Source organism: Grus americana, chromosome 3, assembly GCF_028858705.1.
Source record: "Grus americana isolate bGruAme1 chromosome 3, bGruAme1.mat, whole genome shotgun sequence".
NCBI classification, from domain to species: domain Eukaryota; kingdom Metazoa; phylum Chordata; class Aves; order Gruiformes; family Gruidae; genus Grus; species Grus americana.
The window spans coordinates 95,314,009-95,335,002 of NC_072854.1; the positions used below are offsets into that span (position 1 = coordinate 95,314,009).

General features: G+C 42.5%; 1 long non-coding RNA gene across 2 annotated transcripts in view; it reads left to right on the forward strand.

Moving 5' to 3' along the window:
- LOC129205103 (uncharacterized) overlaps window positions 1–20,994 on the forward strand; it is a 32,260-nt gene that overhangs the window by 8,684 nt on the left and 2,582 nt on the right. The window contains exons 4-5 of one of the 2 annotated variants that reach the window (XR_008576612.1): window positions 18,861–18,963; window positions 20,408–20,494. This is a non-coding gene — a long non-coding RNA (uncharacterized LOC129205103). Of the gene's footprint in view, window positions 1–17,806; window positions 18,964–20,407; window positions 20,495–20,994 lie in introns of those variants that run through there. The other variant, XR_008576611.1, reaches the window with a different exon arrangement.

The following is a 20,994-nucleotide window of genomic DNA, read 5'->3' on the forward strand; positions in this document are numbered from 1 at the left end:
ACCATTTTGGGGTGTGTTTTTTGCTGGCAGCAGATCCTCAGCCTTTGCCCACCCCATTCCCCTTCCAGGGACAACCTTAAAAGTAGCCGGAGGAGGTGTAGGCGTAACCCTGCAAGAAATCAACTGGCCTGCAAATGGCAGGTAACGGATCTAAACCTGGCTCAAGGTTTCCAGCTCCTGACTGCTTACACAGCACAGGTGGTAAGCACGGTACTCAAATCAGTGTGAGGTTTTGCACGGTGACACATGCCTGCCCAGAAGTGGACAAAAGGGAGGATTTAACCACAGACCAATTCTATTTTTTCTGCAAAAAAGGCGCTTTTCCACTGTAGGGCAATTCAAAAAAAGAAAAATAAAACCATAAAAAGGCTTGTGCAGCAGTTTGTCTGCCATGTTTCATGCAGTAGTGCTGTGTTATAGCGATAAACATCAGTGCTTAGCTTACAGATTGTCACAACAGCTGGAAGGCTGTTGTAGAGACAAGTTTAATAATTAATTGCTATTTCCCTCAGACAATGCACCCTGGATCTCTTAAGGGGCATATTGCACACCAGGTAACAGGAGAAGTAGGCAAAAGAGACAAAAACATTACAAAAGATAAAAAGACTGAGATCAAATAACATTATTCCTCATGTCATGGTGGAAATGGGGCTATTCTTACCTGACCCTGCGAGGGCATTGCCTGGAGGTGGCTCAAAGTACTTGAGGTCAAGATACTTGTATTCCAAAGTTGCTTTTAAGTAAATGACTCTCATGCAGCTGGTGGCAGGAAAGATGGGAGCAGATCAACTCCTTGTTGTTACTACATTGGGCTTATGTCATGTCACCCTGCCCAGATGGCGATATGGAGGGGTTGGTTTATAATCAGAAGAATATCGTACCTGGAAATGATGCTGAAAGGTTCCTATAGGATATGTTTTCTGTATGTACTATGTATTTTTTCTCATCTACATTTAGCACTACATTTTTCTGTGAAAGCTATCAACCTAATGAAATTAAATGCTACAATGAAGTGAGTAATAATAATAGTAATAAGAAATTGTTCTGCTGGGCTCCTTAGTGACCGCAACCCAAACCATAAGCGTGGGCCATGCTCTGGCAGCAGAGCAGCACTAGCATCTATTTCTGTCTGTGTCTGGGGCACCTTCTCCTGACAGTTGCCGTCACGGGGGCCTGCGTGTTATGACAGGGGTACCAAGAAGAAAGGTAATGTCTGTGTGCACGCATGTATTGGGGGTGACGGCAGAGGGCCAGGTGAAGGAGGCGGCAGGCAGGAGGGGAAGGATCCAGGCCAGGCCTGGGGTATGCAAATACACGAGCATGTACGACAGGTAAAAGTGGATTTGCGTTGGGGCGAGCAAATGGTGTGTTTCAAGGTGTGCTGGATAAAAGCATCAGGTGTGCGTGTAGGGAAGGAAAGACCTCCAACATACCAACCGCACCTTTCTCCAACTAATGCTTATATTTTTTAAATCCCTGCAAACACGTAAGGGATTTCAGCCGTAGGGATATTAATGATGCACGATCAATTCAAACTGAGCGCAGGTACAAGCACAGCGAGCAAAGGTCTGGTAAAATGGATGAATAGATATATAGCAGCTGATGGCACAGAGCTGCACGTTCTGGTAGCAGTGCTGTTTTGCAAACTGCAGTGCAGGGAGTAATCTTATCATAAAAGCTTATTTGACCAAATGCGTATGTTTACCGATGCGCATAGTCTGATCTTAATGGAATCGATGAAATGAGCAAAATCATGAACACATTAAGGTATCTACAAGGGCAAGACTAACTGCTGGTACCCGCTGTGCTGTGAGTTTAGGCTGCTGGTGACCAGTGTGTGTCTCATCGTTGAGTGAAGCCCACTGACGTCCTGGGCAAGACACAAAGCCTATTTTCTCCATGGCTTTTATTGCTGAAGAGGATCTTGATTTCAGTGAGTCAGTGTTCTTTGGTAAACGTGTCAGCTCAGATGGCTTTGAAAAATGTGTTTCCTTATGAATCGTAGCTGGGTCTCAAGCTTCTTTGATAAGGACAGTGCACAAATTGAAATACCAATCATGGATCTGGGTGGTTAAATTACTTTTATAGATGGGTCTGATGCTGTCGGGCACGTTTTCCCAGTGCTGCTGTAAAAGGAGGGAACTCCTGAGCTGGAAGAGAGGGTTTAATAGAGGAAATTACTTGGGATTGCACTGGCTTCTGTAAGATAGACAGTTGCTGAGGAAAAACTCTGTTGGCAAGCTTCCTCTTAGTTTATGGCCAGACCCTCAAAGTATACGTCATCCTAGGCCAACTGAAGTTACTTTTATACTGCCTGAGTTTCTTACCCTACGCTTTATAATTGGTTTTGGTAGCTTTCATCTGTTAATCTGCCATGGAAAACCAGCCCATTTATCAACCAAGTCTGTAAATCTCTCCTCGTAAGACATTTGAACTAATTCATTGTCTCTGGCATAGAGATTTAAAAATACATAATGGCAAGTTGTACGTGAAGAACCAGCAGGAGCAACAGTGAGATGTGTTTGTGGAGATGAGGGAGTTGCTCTCTTGATTGTGAAAAGCAGCAAATAGCTTGTGTGACTCCACAATGTCTGGGGTTTTAAGCAAGTGCTGGCACATGCAATCACGATACCATAACTAGCTTGTAAAGATTGAACCTATTTCAATTTTGGTTCCATCTCTGATGAATCAGCTTTTTACTATCTCCTATAGCTATAAGTGCTGGCACACTCACTATCTACCACTGCTCCAGCACTGGTGATAACATTCGGCACTTGCCAAGTATTTTACATACTCCCAGTGTTGGAAAAACATTAGCTCATTAAATCCTCCAGTATTTCTGTAGTAAGAGCAGTCATTAGAATTGTCTTCACTTTATCAGCAGGAATAAGGGAGAATGGAGAGTTTAAGTGACCTAACCATAGCAAATTAGTGGCAAAGTTAGGATGATGCTATTGATTTCTGCATCTCCTCTAAGGACTCCTGAAAATTGTATTCCCTATTCACTCAGCTGAATAGCCTTCGGCTTTCTCTTATAGCACTGGTGTGGACTTGGATCTAATAGGTGGTGGGATTTCAAATTTCTGGCATTGATTTTTTTTCTTCAAAACTCTTTGACACTGTGAAGCACAGGAAAATTTTAAGGCTGTTGAGTTTCTGTGTCTTACTTTCCTCACTTTTGAATGAAATAGTAAAATCCATATCAGGAGTTATGGCGCTTTGCGCTTCGGTGTTCATGAAGTACACCATTGCCTGATGGAGCGATGGGAGATGCTGCTCGGTGGTGCCGCCACTTCCCCATCGAGTGACGCAATGTGCCTGCCCCGTCAAGCAGCGCTAACCGTGGGAAGGGGAGTCCGGTCCTCCTAGGTCCTGGCAAACCTACGCCTCCGCAGCGAGCTTCATGGATGGGAGGGCTTAGGGCAAACCACCCTCGCATTCACTCATGGCTCTGCCCGTGGGCCCAAGGCTCTTCAGAATCTGTTGCCCTTTTACCTGATTTCTTGCCATAGCCGTGGTGGTGGAGTGGTGCCCTGAGTCTGCAGAGCAGTTGTGTGCCCTGATGGGTTTTCTGAGAGTTCTCCCCCCACTCCATGCAAGATCATACCTTGGTATCATGCACTTCCTTGGGAGCTGGCTTTCTAATGTGTGCTGAACTCAAAGCAAATGCCAGATTGGATTTTCTGCGTTGTCACTCATGTGACAGCAGTCATTGGCGTGCAACTGTGCATCTCCCTTATTTAGATCATAGCTGCCCTGGGTAGACTCCTCCTTGCATCCTGGAACAACTGCAAACCACATTAGAACAAAAAATACTTAGAAGTATGGGGGTGCTTCCAAATCAATACAACCTTTTCCAACTACTCATCTTCATGTCTGCTGTGAAACATGAATCTTTAAAGTTTGATTGACACTCCAAGGTCATTTGCATTTTGCATCAAGGCCTGTGCAATGATTCACTTTTTACTCCATTTGCCACTGATAAGAATGGATAATCTTTGGAATTTGATTTCCTCTGTGGAGTTTTCTAGGAGCTAGAGGTTGGGCATTTCATTTTATTGGGACAATAAATTATAAAGGAAGAACTATGTCATTCTTCTTCAACAATGCTTCTTCCTGAGATGACAGCATAATAAATTTTAGGTGTACAGCAAATTCCTAAATGCAATCAGTTGATTCTTTGTGTTGGGTGGTTGGAATAAGAGCAGTGCCAGTCACTGAAGTAGCATGGAAGCTTTACTGCTGCCTTAAGTCAGCACTGGGTGATCTATTTTTGACAGACGGTTGAGCCTAAAAGCTCACACTGAAAAAAAAAAAAAGTTTCTTTTGACAAGGTCGGCTACTCTGCATTGCTGACAAAGATCTGTCCTAATGTATCATATTTTAAAAAGTAGGGTTTGCCTTGCTGGATTGAACCATTAGTCACTTAAGATTTTAATCTGGACATCATCTAATGATCAATGTCTGATGCTTAAAAGCAAAAAAGGTAAAAAGAAAATAGCACAAGAAGTCCCAAATGTCTGCTACTTACGTAAGTATTGTATAGGGACAGGAAATGTCAGTTCTCACCCCCTTGATTTTCAGCTTTGATCTTGAAGATTTGCTTATCCTTCCATTCTAGTCCAAAATGCAGATATTCTTGAATAACGAAGTTATGTATCCCCTTTTGCTGCCTTTCAGTGCCCTGTACCCAAGCAGCAACGTATCGCTGGTGTATTCCGTCAGGGATGCAACGCAGGCTGTAAACTGCTATGGCTTGGGAGATGCTTCACAAAATGTTTTGAAAAGAGGGGGCGGGAGCTGGAATCGGTAATCCCACAAACTGTCCCACTGCATTTATCCCCTCTCGTGAGTTAATTCATGGACATTAAGTCCAGCAGGCACTGTTATGATCATCTGCACTGAACTCCTGCTTACATTGTGTAATTTAACCCGGTGATTCCCACGTAGGGCCAAACAACCTGTGACTGAACAAGAATGTATTTTTAGAAACACCATTAATCCTGATTTAATCATTTCATATCATGGAGAATTCTCCAAAAAAAAAAAAAGCCTTGGAAAGCCATTCACCTGATTTTCCTAAATGTAACCAGGAGATAATTAGTCTGCCCAAGGTGATGCTAGGACTTGCTAGCTAAGGTCAGGGAACAGGACCGGGTGAGCGAGCTCTCAGCCCGTGCTGTCAATATAAGAAATCCTTCCACTCCAACGTCCGCAGGATGTTCTCGATCAAAGTGAAATACACAACTTGTCTTTCTACAACCATCAGCCGTTTGTTTCATTAAGCGCCCCTGTACGTGATACCCCACTGTGCAGTCTCTTCCTGGTTTGGACTGTGTTCTAAGGTGAAAAGATGCTCTTCAGAAAACCAACAGCCAACGTAAGACTACGGTTTAGAAACACTTAACTAATAGTTTCTTCTCCTCTGTATGGGTCAACAATTAAAAAGTTTCAGTAACAGGAGGCAGGAGACACAGCTGCTGCCTTCTGGGCTTGACCCCCTAACTTGTACTGTTTACACTTTTGACAGAATTAACCAGCATAAGATGTATTGAATGCAGGGCAGCTACTGGTCAGAAAAACAAGAAATCTCTTGGTTCTTTTGCTCTTATTTGGGCAGATTTCCACTGATTCTTATGCAAAGGTGTCATAATTTAGCTGATCAGCTCTGCTTTTTAAACAAACACACACAGCAGTCCTCTCTGTCCTTTTAGGGACCATAATGTGTTCTTAAGAATTTGGGCCACGGGTTTTGAAGAGAAAATCTGCTTAGTGGCCCAGATGTTTATAAAGCTGCTAGTAAATATAGAGAGGCAGCATGACAGATGTGCGGACGCAGTCAGGAGGAATTGTTACAGGCACGAGAATGGCTTGTCGCTGATGTGTGTTCCCCTGCTTACTCGTTGTGGGGTACTTGCTGTTGTGTGGGTTTGTGTTTCTGGCAATGTCCTAGAGAATCCTACTTGGAGTGTGCTGTCACTAGGGAGGGAATGAACCCTTGGGGTTCCTGGGGGCCGGATGCATTTTATTCTGAAGTCCAAGGTAACAGGCTTTACAGGGTTTTGATGCTTTTTGATGCCAAAGCCAGTAAGAAAAGGAAGGGGGAAGGAAAGTAAGAAGGGGTATCAAAGTGCCCATGTATTTACTATAGTCCTAGCTTGAGAACTACTGAGCTGGAGCCTTCCCTAACCCCCGCTGGTGAGGTTTCCTTGGCAGAGCTACAGAAACGGCGAAGATGTTACAGCTGTGGGCACTTACTTTCTCTGAGATTCAGGCAATTTTGTTTTCTAAACGTGTGTACAGTATTTTAGTAGTGATTGGGGGGAAAAAATGGTATTTTTCTAATGTAATTATTGATTAAATGTCTTTGTCCAAAGCACCGGTTCAGGGACTCGTTATCCACTTCAACCTCAAATCTTTTTCAGACTCACGGGTTTGAGGCTAGACTGGCCTTGTAAATATAAATGGGCAAGGTTCTTTGACGCATATTTTTAACTTCACTGTTCACCACACTGAAATGCATATTGTTTCTTTATGCCAGCTTTATCTTCAGACCAATAAACCTAACATGGTCTCTTAACAGTCTTTGAGGGTTCGCTGCAGAGAAACTTATTCTGAGTCATTCTTCCTCCTTCTTTGCGGTTACTTATTAGGTTAAATCAGGAGAAAAAAAAAAACCCCAAACCTCGCTGAAAGTTGAAGGGGCTTTGATGAGCCATAAATTGAAACTCAGCAAATGCTTTCAATGTGCTGGGGGTGAGGACTCGTGGGCAAGGGACTGTGAGCCACAAGCTTCCTTTGCCTGGATTAATAGTGATAGTAATACAGTGATCACTACACAAAAAGTAAACATTCTTAGAAGCCAGCCATCATACAGAATCCATATGTTCCTATAAAATAACACTAAATCCGTCACATCAGGTTCTGTAAAATGGTTTGGTTTTTTTTTCAGAGACAGCTTCCAGAGAAAGTAAAGGGTTCACTGTATTTCTGTCATCGCCGCTCTCTCTAGGAGTGAGCACTTTATTGTATTGTGTGTCTGGCCCCATAACACAGTGAAAACCTGTGCTTAGAGGAACCCAGCTTTCTAAAGGACTACAAAGCTGAGCTGGCATGCTAATTCTGACGAGGGTGGAGTATTAGCTCTTCCTTGGAATTAGACCAAATGATCAAATTTTGCGTCGTTTCATCTGAACAAGCAAAACATGGCACAAAGATTGTGAAGCAAGCATGTTTAAAAAAATAACAAACTACAAATGTATTGCAGGGTTTGATCCAAAGCCCACTGAAGTCCATGGAGAGGAATGCTTTCTCAAACACAGTGTGAATGTGAGAGAGGGAGATGGAAAAACATTGGAGAACTTCAGGAAAAGATCAAAGGAAAAACCAGAATAAAGTGACAGGCTAATCAGAATTATAGCCCAGCTCTCCCTCCTTAATCCCCATGTATCTTCCCCACTATTCCTGTTGTTTTTTCACATATTCTTTATGGCGAGGCTGCAGCTAGGATGCTGTTTCTGGAAGAGAAGCTCCCTGCAGTAGGCATTTGGCCAGCTGGCTGTAAGGCTCTTCTCTTCACACCAAACCTTGAAAGAAAGACGTGTTCTTCCTCCGCCTCAGACCTCCCCAGAAAGGCAACTGGAGATGCCTCTCCCGGGACCTGCCCCTCTCTCAGCCCCCTCGGAGAATTGTAGGCTCTTCACTCACGTGCTGCTGTGCCACAAAATCCCTCTTTTGTCCTCCTCGTTGCGGATTCAGTCGTGGCTCAGAAACAGAGGCAGCCGACCACAACAACTTTCTCCAAGGGTTCGGAATTAATCTTAACACAATCTGTTGGCACCAAAGAAATTAACTTCTTTTGAATGAGACTGGATAAAAAATTAATGCGAAAGCTTATCTGATAAGGTAGCTTTTCTTAGTTTATGGAATTATTCTTCAAGCCTATGCATGTTTTCAATTTGCCTTTCTTCCAAGCTGAAATTCAACCCAGGCAAAATTTACTTTCCCCTGCATTATGTTCATCAGACTTTGACTTGAGTGAACTTTTTTCCTTGAAGCCAAAGGCAGTTCTGTGTTTCAGCCAGTTTTATTCGCAGCTCCAGTCAAGAGCACCAAATCTTCTTAAAAGTACACAAAGCATATATTTGGTCCACTGTGAAGCCAGAGTCACTAATGAGCATGGAATTTCTCACCGGCAAGGTAGGTGTTTGCAAGAGAAAACACTACTTGGAAAAATTGCACGTTTCTTGAGTAAATCCCCCATCAGGAACCCAGGCTGCTAAGCTACTGGAAAAGTAGGGTAGTCAGCAATAGAGAAACTTTTGGGATGTTAAGCGTGATCAGTCAGATAAGCTGACGTTGAAGTCAGTAGATCGATAGGTCCCCGTACCTCTCCTGCAAAGAAATATTTCTTTGCTGAAAACCTACCGTGTATATGATGAGAAACTGCTTACCACTGTGGCTAGGATGAGATGCTTTGGGGTTTTATTTTATATGGTTTGTGTGTTAAAGGCTCTAGGCAGGTGAAAAGATGTGTGGCACCACACTGCTATGAAATAGTAATGGCAGTTGCAGAGATGGAAAAGGGATGCTGGATCATCTTGATTAAGGACACCAAAAGGCAGACGCGGTGCTGTTCACTGCGCCGACTTGTGCTGTTCAGGTCGATCACAGCGCGGACCACGAGCCAGCCTTGAGCCGTGGGACACGCCAGGTCTCTGTCATCACCCCACGTTCTCCATGGGGAGACGCAAATCCTCCGCTTGCCCAGGCTCTTCCCCCAGCTTGTCTTTGGGTGCCCTACAGCGCTGAAAACACCCCCGCGTGCTGCAGAGGTGTGCCGCAAGCAGGGAGCTTGGCCGGCAGCCCCGGTCACGCGGGTTTCGTGTCCCCTCCTCTCGCCCGCACCGGAGCAAACCTGAACCACCCGGGCATTACGGCTCGCACCCAGAAACTGAGGGCAGGGAAACATGGAGGTTTATTCACATTTGGAGGAGTTTTTTCATCTATTGTTCAAACATTCAAGGAACATTCGTAAAGCCCATACTCCCCAAATTATTTACTGTTACTTCTAATTACTTACAGTAATCCCTGTTGCTTTGTCATATGGGAAGTAAACAACTGCTTTGACTAACTAAATACTCAAATCAGGTTGGCAAAGGTTTTAATTAGTTAATTTCATTAATCACAAAGTCTGTTTGTTGCTGTTCATGTGCCATGGAGCAGTAGAAATGGCTTTTATTATGCAACAAGACTACAACTGTGCTTCTTCCTTCGAGACAGTTAAAAAGGTGTCTGTCCATGTCTTGTAATATGTAACAATGGGTGTACTTTTTCTTGAGTTTTTGTCTTAGAGTTTAATACAATCAATATCCAGTATGTCATTTGTTGGGGAAACGTACCTTATACTAGCAAGAGAACGGGTTATGTGATTTATAGATGCAAGTTACAAGGTTGCAGTGAAATAGGAATTCTGTGAGTACTGCAGTATGTCCTGTTCATATCTACCAAAGGTTGAGAAGGACAAAAATATCAGAATTCAAGACTGGATTTATGAATGCATGCACAGAAAAAAGAGAAAACACTCCTAACATTAAAAGTGCTTTTCCAGCAAGAAATGCCATAAGGCACTGTAAAAAATCTAAACCTATGTGTTTTGCTCCTATGTGCTGTAAAATTAATGTGGAAGTTTGAAATCTGTTATAGTAAGAGAGTGGAAAAAATCCAATGCAATTCATTTGAGAAGTGTATTTTGTGACTTTAAAAGATGGGACAATTAATCTACAGTAGCCATATTTGAGAAATATATGTAGTGCTCATAAAAATCTTCAGGCTGACATAAATGTATATAAACCCTGTTGGGCCGACTCCTCTGCAGCTTAAGTGATGGTAATTACTCTGAAATTAATGACCCAAACTCTGACAATTTGGACTGGCTGTAGGTCTGCCTGTGCTTGTTTTTCATACGATAGGTACAGAACGGGCAATGGCAAGGCTAGCTTCCCATGCAGGGCAATTGCTTCTCCGCCCCGATCAAAAGGGATTATTCCCAGATGAGAGCTGAAAGAGATGATTAATCTGCGTGCGTTGTTCGGTCCTGGGTCTTTGTGTTGTGGTCAGCAGTTCTTGAGAAACCTGAGAGGGAAGCACCACCACCTCTTCTCCCCTTGGCTGCCAGGTAGTAACAACTTTCAGTCACTACTAACCTGGTCTAGGCTCACGCAGTAGCCTGGAAATAAAAGATACGTAACCCCTAACGAATCCTTTGAATTGTCAAGTTCCCACTTGTTCACCTAAATTGTACTTTTTAAGGCTATTTACCAAAATTACAGAGTATTCTTTGAAGAAGAAAGTTTCTGCTTTTCACAGGCATCATTCTTTATGTCCTCTCCTGGAAAATTGCAGGTGCATTATATCACTGCTATGGGTGTTATTTATTATTATCTCTACTGGGGAATCAACTGGTGCTGCAGAGGACAACAACAAACACTTATAGCAAAGAGGAGATTATATTCTCCTGTGGTGATGTTGATGGTGCTGATAGATGGTAAATAGATGGTTGGAGAAAACCCTACTGTTAGCCTGGCAGGATTGACCTTAACGGCTATGTAGGCCTATAATATATATATTCCAATTTCAGCCTGCCACCAAAGCAAAAGCGATGGGTGCAGTACACGAGTAGGCTGAGTGCCAGCATTAAAATTGCATTTGCATCACTTTTGTTTGTTTTTAGAAAAATGCTCTTGGGTCTGTTTGCTTGAGTAGTGAAGCAAGAATTTCATTATTTTAATATGAGGCTCCATGGCCTGAAGTGGAATAACAGCCACTAGTCCTTTACTGTTCTTGCAGTCAAAAAACAATGCTAAAATATATCAAAGTGTCAGACTTCTCGTTCTCTAAAAACTTCAGCCACTGCATTTACCTCATATCCCATGATCGAAAGCACATTCCAAGGCTCCACTGCACATCGGGTCCCTGGCTTGGCCTGTAAGTTTGTCCTTTTTGTAGCTTTCAGTGGTGGTGGAGGTGATGTCTCTGAGGATTATTTTCATGTAAAGTCCTGCAGAGGCCACATAACACACCAGACTCTCTTTGCCAGGCACTGTACAAATGTATAACGAGCAAAAGTACCTGCCTGGGATGAGGCACAAACCCCACGTGTGGCAAGCAGGAATCCCCTGATATTTTCCGTCATCAAGATACAATGCCCTAACTGAATCCCCATTTGGGTAATTACATTGTCTAGTCACATTTGCCAGTGGTATCAACCAGGATGTAGCGTTCTGCATTTACTGCTTCGGCTGTTGCTAACAAACTGGTCAGGTATCACACCCTCAGCTAGTACTGAAAGCATGACGACGGACATTCTCAAAATCTGTAAAATAAGCAGAGCTGATTGAACAGGTCCACATCACACTGCAGAATTAGTTCCAACTCGGAGAGAAATTAGGTTTCTCCTTTATTTAGTATAGGCCTAAAGCTACTTCCTCTGCATTCACTAACAAACTGTGACTGATTCCAGGGCAAATCTGGTTCCAGTCCTTCACTAGCGGATGGACCTTGGATTCCTATGAGGTGAAACTCGCACTGTACGTGTAAGATAACATTGGTTTTCTACGTGATCGAATAAGCAATTTTCTGTGGCTTCTTCAGGTCCTAGCCTTGCCAGTTTTAAAAACTTGTGTCATTGTTTTCTGAAGGAAAGCATTTGCATTTTTGAAGAAACCTAGCAACACTCATGTGAAAGAAAAATAATTAAAATGCGGTAGACTATTAGAAACGCAAGACTGAATTATGGTCTACTGGGGAAAACTAATCTAAGTGTGGCTAATGACATCCTTTAAAAAGTGATACTCAGCTAAGAAGATATATTAATGTAATTTGTATTGATAATCTATGTTAATGCTTGCAAATATTTTAATTTAAAATGATTCAAAAAAATTTAGGGAGTCTATATTTAAAGATGCAGTGGAGTAGTCATCAAAGTGACAGACATTTTTTCCTCATTGGTATCTTAGATATGTTTACAGTTCATGGCATCAAAAAATGGAAAATTAGTATGAGAATCCTAAAAGGAGAAATGACTCTTAAGACACTTAACTGAGATGAAAACCAAAGTAATCTATGTCAGAAGAAACATGTAGGTAAAGCTAGTGAAAAGTAAGTTGAAATAAAGCAAATTTCACCCTGGACCTCTTAACCTGTGATATAGTTTAAGGCAGATTGAATGGTCCCTGTTCAACCACAGCTATGCAAAAATCAAATTAGATTATACCACAGCGGCTACACGGTTAGTTAATATGATGCTGAATGGGATTTAACTTTGCTGACTATTCAGTTGTGGTCAGCACATACTAACAAATCTACCTTTATTTTCCATAACTGTATTGAAGCACAGTAACCTCTGGCTGCGTAGACAAGGTTTAAGATTTTGGTTTACACTTCAAGGCTTTGTGTTGTGTAGGGTGATTTTTATGACATAACTACTTCAACAAAAGCCCTAGCGTAGACACAATTATACCAGCAAAAAAAAGTGGTTTTGATGTTATGGTTTATATCACTTGCCAAACTGGAATGCGTTTTACAGGCAAAAAGCACTCTAATTATGTAGGAGGGGTTTACTGGCATAACTACACCAGCATGACAAAACTTTCAAGTGTAAACAGGAGCTAGGTGCTTATTTAAGTCAGTATGCCTTCTAACCGCTTAACAAAGTGTAATTTGTTTTGCAAAGCCTCCCATTCCCCAGCCACACACTGGGTCTGACTCTGGCCCGGTTCAGAAGCGAGCAGCAGGACGCCAGCCTGTCGGAGACTCTGGCCTGCTACTGTAGAGAAAGACTGCACCGATGCGATTCACCCACTAGCAGGGGGTGGTATAATGAGAAAAGCAATGCCCTGGGAAGTACAAAAAATGCAAAAAAAATTAGTCCTTGTCCTACTTTTACTTACACATTCGTACGACTACTTCTCACACTTCCCTGTATGACTTGTGCCAGCTCTAACCTCCTTTGTAATCAGCGTATGGGTACGGCTGGGACAACAGGGATTTAAGAAAACAGCGTGAGATGGTAACTGGGCACCAGGCAGGCTGCGCCCTGCACAGAGGAGGTTCTCCTTCACACGATACGGCTGCCGGCTCCGGCCGCCATAACCAGCCACAGGAAACTTTTGTGCTTATCTGAGGCCAGGCTGGCGTGGCTAGACTGCATCTGTATGATGCTGTGTCAGGACGCGTTACCAGCTCGGGTTGTTGATAGCTTGGCTCATTCTTCCAATTCACAGTGGTGGTGTAGGAAGGACCTTATGCCCGCAGGAAGGCTGTGGGCAGAAGGTCAAATTTAAAGGATTACAGCATCTGGCTAGCAGAGCTTGCACAGTACCTGCCTACTGTATTTCTGACTGTTGCTATCACTATTTTAATGAGCTCCAAATTTACCTGTTCCACTCTCCCCCCACCCAAAAAATGCAAATCAGACATGGAAACACCTATTTTGTACTTTTTCTGGTATTTGGGTTGAAAAGGACAAGGAAAAAAAAGAGAAATCAGTAAGATCACGGTCCATTAATACTTTGGAAATTGACAGGCTTAATGAGAGAAAAGAGCTAAATGCATGACTGGTATCCCTAGCAAGTCATCCAGAGCGTGCGAGGGAAAATGCTTTTAAATTCTTTAAAGTAAATGATCATGCAAAGACACAGATAATCAACACTTGAGGCAAAAGGTGTTTAATTAGAGTGGGAAAAGTCTTTGTTCTACGTAATTAGAGGTAAAATTCCAGAGTAGATGAGAGAAATCCAAACCCCTTAAACATTTGACGGCTTTGAAGAGAAATCTGCAAGGGTTCAGAGATAAACAAGGAGAAGTAGAGGATGAAGCCAGATTGCTGACTTGCACAGCTCTACAGAGGCATTGCAAGGGCTGAGAAGTGGGTCTCTGCCCATGTAGGGTGATTCAAAGCACCACAGACAGACATACGGACATCCCCTACAACCAAGGAGTAGAATAAGCATCCTCTGAAGAATGACGAAAAATCCCATGTGCTAACCAGGAAGCTGCCTTAAATTAGTCTGGAGGTGGTACTACGCAGAAGTGTACAGAGAGCAATATAGGCTGGGCAGGATCTGGGGATCATTGGGTCCATCTACCCAGCTCAAAACAGGGCCAGTTTTGCCGAATGACCTGTCAGCTAGAGTGCACCCGGAAAATAGGATTTGGGATCTAGACAACATTGCCTAGGGCATGCTGTATTCCCCAACCTATGACATAGTCTGAGAAAGAGGGAAACATTTTCTCCTGCTAGAGAAGCCAGCCTGCAGGCAGCTGGGCTGCAGTCATGGGGCTTAGACAAGAGGTTAGGGCAACCTGCCATGCAGTAGGGCACCTAAGCTTTGGTCCTTACTCTCAGAGCTGCTAATGGATTTTATATTAGACCTTTATATAGGACACAAACAATCTTGGCATCAGGGACAAGCTATACAGACAAAGGAACGATAAGTTCATGGATTCTCATGAAATGGAGATGTTGAGGTATCAGTACTGCCCGTGCTGAAACATCTCTGGACATGCTCAGAAACGGGACTACAAGCACATGGAGGATGTAACAAAACTAAGATTTACTAACCGGAGCCTTCGCTCAGAGGCTGATAGGGTGACTGTGGGCATCATGGTTTTGGAATCTGGCATCACAAGAAGGAACTGTTTAAGACTGAGGCACCTACATATTTTTGGAGGTCTGACTATAAAGATATACACACACTACAGTGATGTTTTACACAACAAAAGATTTTATATGATAGAGTTCAATCTCCTAGATGAAAGAAAACTAGAAAAATCCTCAGCGTGCTGTGAACTGAAAATGTTCCTCTTTCTTTTATTTGTTCTGGGTACAACAAAGTCAGGTATTAGTCATGTAATCTTTTGATTCCAATTGTTTCCAACACAATCCATACTTCGCAACAAGCTTTGCTGTTATGAGAGTCATGTCTAAGCTTTGAATAATTTGGATTCTACTACAATTTCTAATAGCATTTTCCAGTTTAGTGCTTTCTCCCTTCTCTGTAATGGTTGCCATTATAAGTTTATAAGAAGATTTCCCAGGAAGAGGATTTCTTACTGCCCAAAGCTTTCCTATGAAGACACTCAGCAATATTAGCAACTGTTTTTTGAATTACGCTTATGACAATTATACGGCTACCAAGTGTAGAGCATTTATCTTCATTAACAAGCTCACTGACATTTACTGAAATTTTTTTTATTAAATTTATGCATAGATGAGAGGACACTGTCAAAAGCTGTATCTTTTCTCAGTGCTGGCCAAGACCAAAAAGCTTTAAGTTTACAGTCCAACTTCTCGCCAGCATGTGGGAATGGACTCATAACCATCTGCACAAAAGCTTAAACCACTTCCTAGCTGCATCTTTTAAAAGGGCTTGCCACAAGTGGAAGTGGGATTACCTAGGATTATGCAGAGCAAGCTAATCATCTAAGGCAGGTATCAAACAGTATAAAACATATCCAGATGAATCGTGGGACTCTTTTCTTCCTAGTGGAATAGGAGAGAAAACAGAAGAGCTTATATATACTTTAGCAAACAGAAAGTCATCTTGCTGCTCTCAGAAGAAAAAGACAAACATGGAGTCTTTATCAAAGGAACAGTATTTCTGACCCCGAGGAAAGAGTTAAAACTGCCCAGGTTGCTGGAAGCCTGTTGTCAAGATCACTAACTGGCCAATTAAAGTTTATTCTGGTTAGGAAGTGCTCATATTTTAATGGATGAGATTATGAAATTTTAAGTGTCTGTCACACTAAATTTTCTGGTCATTTAATTAGAAAGAATATGCTCAAGAAAGTCATTAATTTTTTAAATTCCTGGGGACAGCCCCAAAGAGGAGCTCGGCTTCGAATTAGGGATTTGCACTGCTTAACTCCGAAACTTGTCTCGTGAAGAACGTTGTTTCTAAGTCACCAAACTCTGAAAGGACCGCGCATCCCACAGGTGCCCTGATTTTCTGCACTGTAGTACATGGCTAACACGTGCTGCGTACAAACAGAAGTGTCCCACTCAGGCCTGCTATGTTAAACACCAGCAAGGTTCTTTGGGAAAGTAAGATCTTTTTTTTTGTTGGTGGTTGTTTTGTGGTGGTTTGGCTGTTTTTGCTCTCTCTCTCTCTGCATATGTATCTCAATATTTTCTTGTTGTCTGAGTCGGACAGCTCTGGACTCAGTATTTTTGTTTCTGGGGGTCTCATTCAATGACCCAACTGCCTCTGCCCTGGCCCCAGGCTTTTTTTGGGGTCCCTACAGGGGCAGAGCACTGCAGCGCCTGCAACCCTTTTGGCTTTGGGCCTTCCGCAAAATGCAGCTTTGTCCTTTTACTTCTGCCCCTGTGAAAGTCATGGAAGTGTTTATAAGAAAATGTTTTCTCTTCCACTTGTGATAGAGCCTCAGTAGCTCAGCTGAAATTGCCTGGATGTTCTAAACTTATAAGCATCATCCCACCAGAGATGTGTTCTTGAATGTTAAATTTAGGCTAATTGGAGGCATATCCTTTAATTTAGCAAGCTGAGGTTACTAATACAGATCAAGAGCTAAAAATTAACAGTGGAGCTGATGTATGCTAAATGCCTAAGTGATATCTTAACCTATAATTATACAAGTTCTGTTAATAGTGAATAATTCAAATCTTCAGGGATTTCAATAGTCTAATGGGCTGTAGTTATTTCCAATTTACATTATGGTTGCTAGGTTTCATTAAAATGAGGAAAAGGCTGTATAGCGTAGCAGAAGAAAATTGGTGTTTGAAGTTATCACCCAGGAATCAAAATATGAAATTTAAATTAGAAGGTGTCCAAGCAACACAATGACACCAAAGCCAAGCGCTGATAATGAAAGTAGGAAGAGAGCAAGTTTGCAGAGAATATTAAAGGAAGACGGCACTACAAGCAACACGCTCTCCGTAACAACGACACCTTAAACGCTGCGCTACTGTAGCACGCAAGGAGTCCAAAATATATTACAAACCTCAATTGAGCCTTGCTACATTCTTCTGAATTATTTCAGTTTTGTTATCACTGATTTGCAGATGGCAGGCTGAGGCACGATAAAACACATGGCTTATCTGAAGTCATGCGATGACTCAGTAGGATGCAAGAGCAGCAGCTTGGGGCTGCAGCCTCCCCGCTAGCCAGCCGCCGGGTACAGTTACATCACCATGTCGCTTTGGGAGGCTGCTCAGCCAGTCCCCCTCCACGGTTTGCCACTGCCCCTTTCATCCTCATACCACAGTCCTCGGTCTTCTCAGCTGGGCTGAGACACACACATTTGGGAGATGTGCCATACATCAGATCACTCAAAGCAACGTGGGTTAAAGCTTGTGCTTTCCAGAGAGCCAGAGGGAGTTGTTATTCCTCTGGATCACTGCAGACATCTGGCTTGCAGTGCAATCCCACAAACACACCAGCACGACTGCAGGGATGGCAAATCACTGCGGGGAGGGACGGTGGGAGCTTGAGGACACCACCTTCAGCCAGCGTCACCACCACCGAAAAAGTGCTGTGTATCCAGCCACGGGTTTCCACAGACCCAGGATACACTTTTGGGGGCCACAGTATACACCCCCCAAAACCCACTTAGGACAGCTAACAGCCTCCTTTTATCTAAACCCACCCAGGCTTTCAGAGTAAGTCTAGGTTTTGCGGATCTAGGCTTAACTCTGTCAGTGTGAGCCATCGCTACTAATCACAGCAACCTGGGCTCTCCCAGCTCCTGCTCTTCTGAGCCATACTGTATGCAGGTGAACTAGTTGTGGAACAATGAGGATAAATTAGTTTACTTGATAGATAATAAAAACACCATAGAAGTTAATACGAACGAGTAGTGTGTGTTACAGTTTAGTAGAAGTCAAGGTATCTGATGCATTTTGATATCTAACTTTGACTTTAAATTTCTTTTTTTAATTCTTCTGGAGTGTACTTTAAATACAAAGAGTATCTGCTGCTTATGAGCAGATTAACAACTGAAATAAATGTTCCTTTGTACCTAGAGATTAGCTATTTCCTCAATGTTTTGCTAGTGATTCATGTTACTTTATCTAAATTCAGCCTCAAATTCCTCACTTGTATATCAGTTCATTTTTTGAGTCTAAATTAAGTATCTGAATTTCTCTAAAAAGGCAGAAAATACTGTGGGGTTTGTTTGTTTTAATTTAAACACCTTGAAGCGCTGCAGTTTCCACGTCAGTGAATGAGCCACGGGATGAAAATTTATAACTAAATAGTTCTTTCTTTATAAAATAGGTTTTCTCAACAGCTGCTTTTTATTTTTTCTGAATCAAAGTAACCTCTTACATCTCACTCTGAAATACATGTACCCGTTTTGTAACATATTGCTAAATATCTCTGATTTACATAAGAAGCAACAGCAAAACTCCACGTACATTGTGTTAGTTAAATTATTATTATTAATATTATTATGTAATTACATAATGGAGAAATAGCAAATTCAAACTCTTAAAATGCTGATCATGAAGTATATTAAATTATAGCATTGCCTCAACTGCAGGGCAGGTGTGCTCAGTGGCACACCCTCTGCCGTGCAGACGATGGGATAAACCAGAGCCCAACACAGGAGCTTCTCTCCTGGAAACCAACACCTAAAAGACATTTTGGACCTCTGCTGTGTCCTGCAACCAGGACAGACTTTGAGGTTCCCAGCTGTAGGACTGGGAAGCAGTACCTGGTGATTCACAGTAAATATGCGTTGCACTAAGTGATCCAGAAAACTGACGTGCTTTCGCAGGCAGGTTCACTCTGAAATTGCAAGTAAAAAGAAATCCTTCCCAAGGCTATTTTTACATGCAGCAGGTGACGGGGAGTCAGCAGGTCTGGATTTGGCTCAGGAACACGTGTTGCAGCCGTCAGCGACCACGAGGCCTGAAGCCCCCTGAGCCTCGCTCGTCAAGCTGTGAGTAATCGTGAGCAAACTGCATCAGCCTCCCAGCAGTCCAACAAAATGGTGTACCTATTGGAATTGCACAGTGTAATTACTGAGTGGTTGAAAGCCGCTTTCAGATTGGTAAAAAAGAGATGCCTTGTTACTATAGAGTGACGTTAAGCAATAACAACACAAATCAATAAAAATCACCAAATAATTAAGCATCTTCAGACACTTAACACCCATTGCGACTGCCATTAGCAAGAGGTTTGAGGGCTGTTCACAAATCTCTTCAGCATATTATAAATTCCCCACAGAGCACTCAGATGTCCCAGCTATGGCGATGTGTGCTGCATACACCGCAATCCTGTCCCTGTGCTATTAACAGTAATGGTTTCACATTTAAAAATCGTGTCCTGGGAATATGGCTGAGGACACAGCACGCTAGAGAGGCATTAGCCAGAAAAGAGACATGTGGATGGTCAGAGCACGCTGACTAGACCGTGACTCACTGCATAACCCAGAGGAGCTCATTTACCTTCTTGTCTTTAGCGTAACCCTCTGTGAGAAGTGTGTATCAAAATTTAATTACTTCATGGACTGTTATGTAGTCCGATTAATAATATTTAGAGAGCACTTGACGATCCCTGGATAAAGGTTGGGGTTTTTTGATAAGTCTATTGTTACTACCCTGACAGCTTTCATGTGTTGGGTCCCTGAGTTTAAAGGAGTTCTTTCTAATGCTCCGCACACTTCTTGTGAAACTCTGGCTGCTAGTGTCAAGTGCCAGCCTATTCACAGGGCATTAACCATCTGGTTTTGCTGAAACTAAATATTCCCGTGTTTACTTAGGAAAATGGATGCAGACATTTTCAGTTCTCACAGCTGTTCCTTCCTGGGAAACAGGAGGAGAAGCACATTTTTCTCTCCAAAGCAGAGGAATAGTAAGCTTGATTGACAGTCCCCAAACTGCAGATCCTGCAGACCCAAATTATTTGCCTTGTTTTGCTTCAGAACTCCTTCCCCCTTCCTTGCTTGGGGAATAACGCCACAGCAGGTGTTGTGTATTTCTGATAGTTTGTGGGCAGTAGGACAGGCTGCCAGGGTAATTGAGATTGTATCATATGCTAATAAATATAATAATAATAAAAAAAAAAGCTCCTCACACTTTTAAATAGTTCTGACACCGAGAGATGAAGTAATCAGTGATACGTACCACTGGGTATGCCTCACCTTGTCCTTGTTTTGCGTGCGGCTCTCGGGAGGCTCGCTCTCGTGCCTTGAAGGCAGTGCTTATCTTGCTCTCTAACCCAGCTTGGAGCTATCGGGATAGGGAAGGGGTAGCTGCTTTTTTCAAAACAAGACTTTAGAGTCACACATGCTGGATTGAAATTTCTATTCTTTTTTTTTTTTTTTTAACTGTTTCAACACTGGTTCTTGGCATCAACAATCTGCTTTCTTGGTTTAATTCCAGAGAAAACAAGGGAACATCTAGACCCGCCCTGCCTTTTGTGTATGCATAAAAGGAAATGAGGACATACTGCAGTCACAGGAATTGAGGGTTAGTATTAAGCTACCAAAAAATCTTGTTCTTCAAAAAACACTATTACTAAAGCTTTGATGATTATAGCAAACACATTTGTGTATCAACCAAAGATCTCATCATGTGTTTCAAATATTTCAGTTATGTCTCTTCACTCCCTGGAGAGGTTCACGTATTTTATTATTCCCACTGTATAAATGTGGGAATTAAAACTGAGAGCTCACCAGGGATGCCCAGGTAACGATGAGCAAATGCATGACAAGAATCTGAGGAGGCTGAGTCTGACTTACCTATTAGCTCTTTGAAGTGGAAAGAGTAAGTGTAAAACGTATGTAGAATATTTACAGTGTTGCTTTAATAATAGCCTGCCTCTTTGGTTGGATTAATATTTATTTCTACAAACTATAATAGCTACATCAAGAGAGATGGACCAGCTCTATGGCTGAATGATTGGGACATTCACATGAGACAGATCCAGACTCAAGTCCCTGCCCCAGTGAACATTAAATTATTTATAC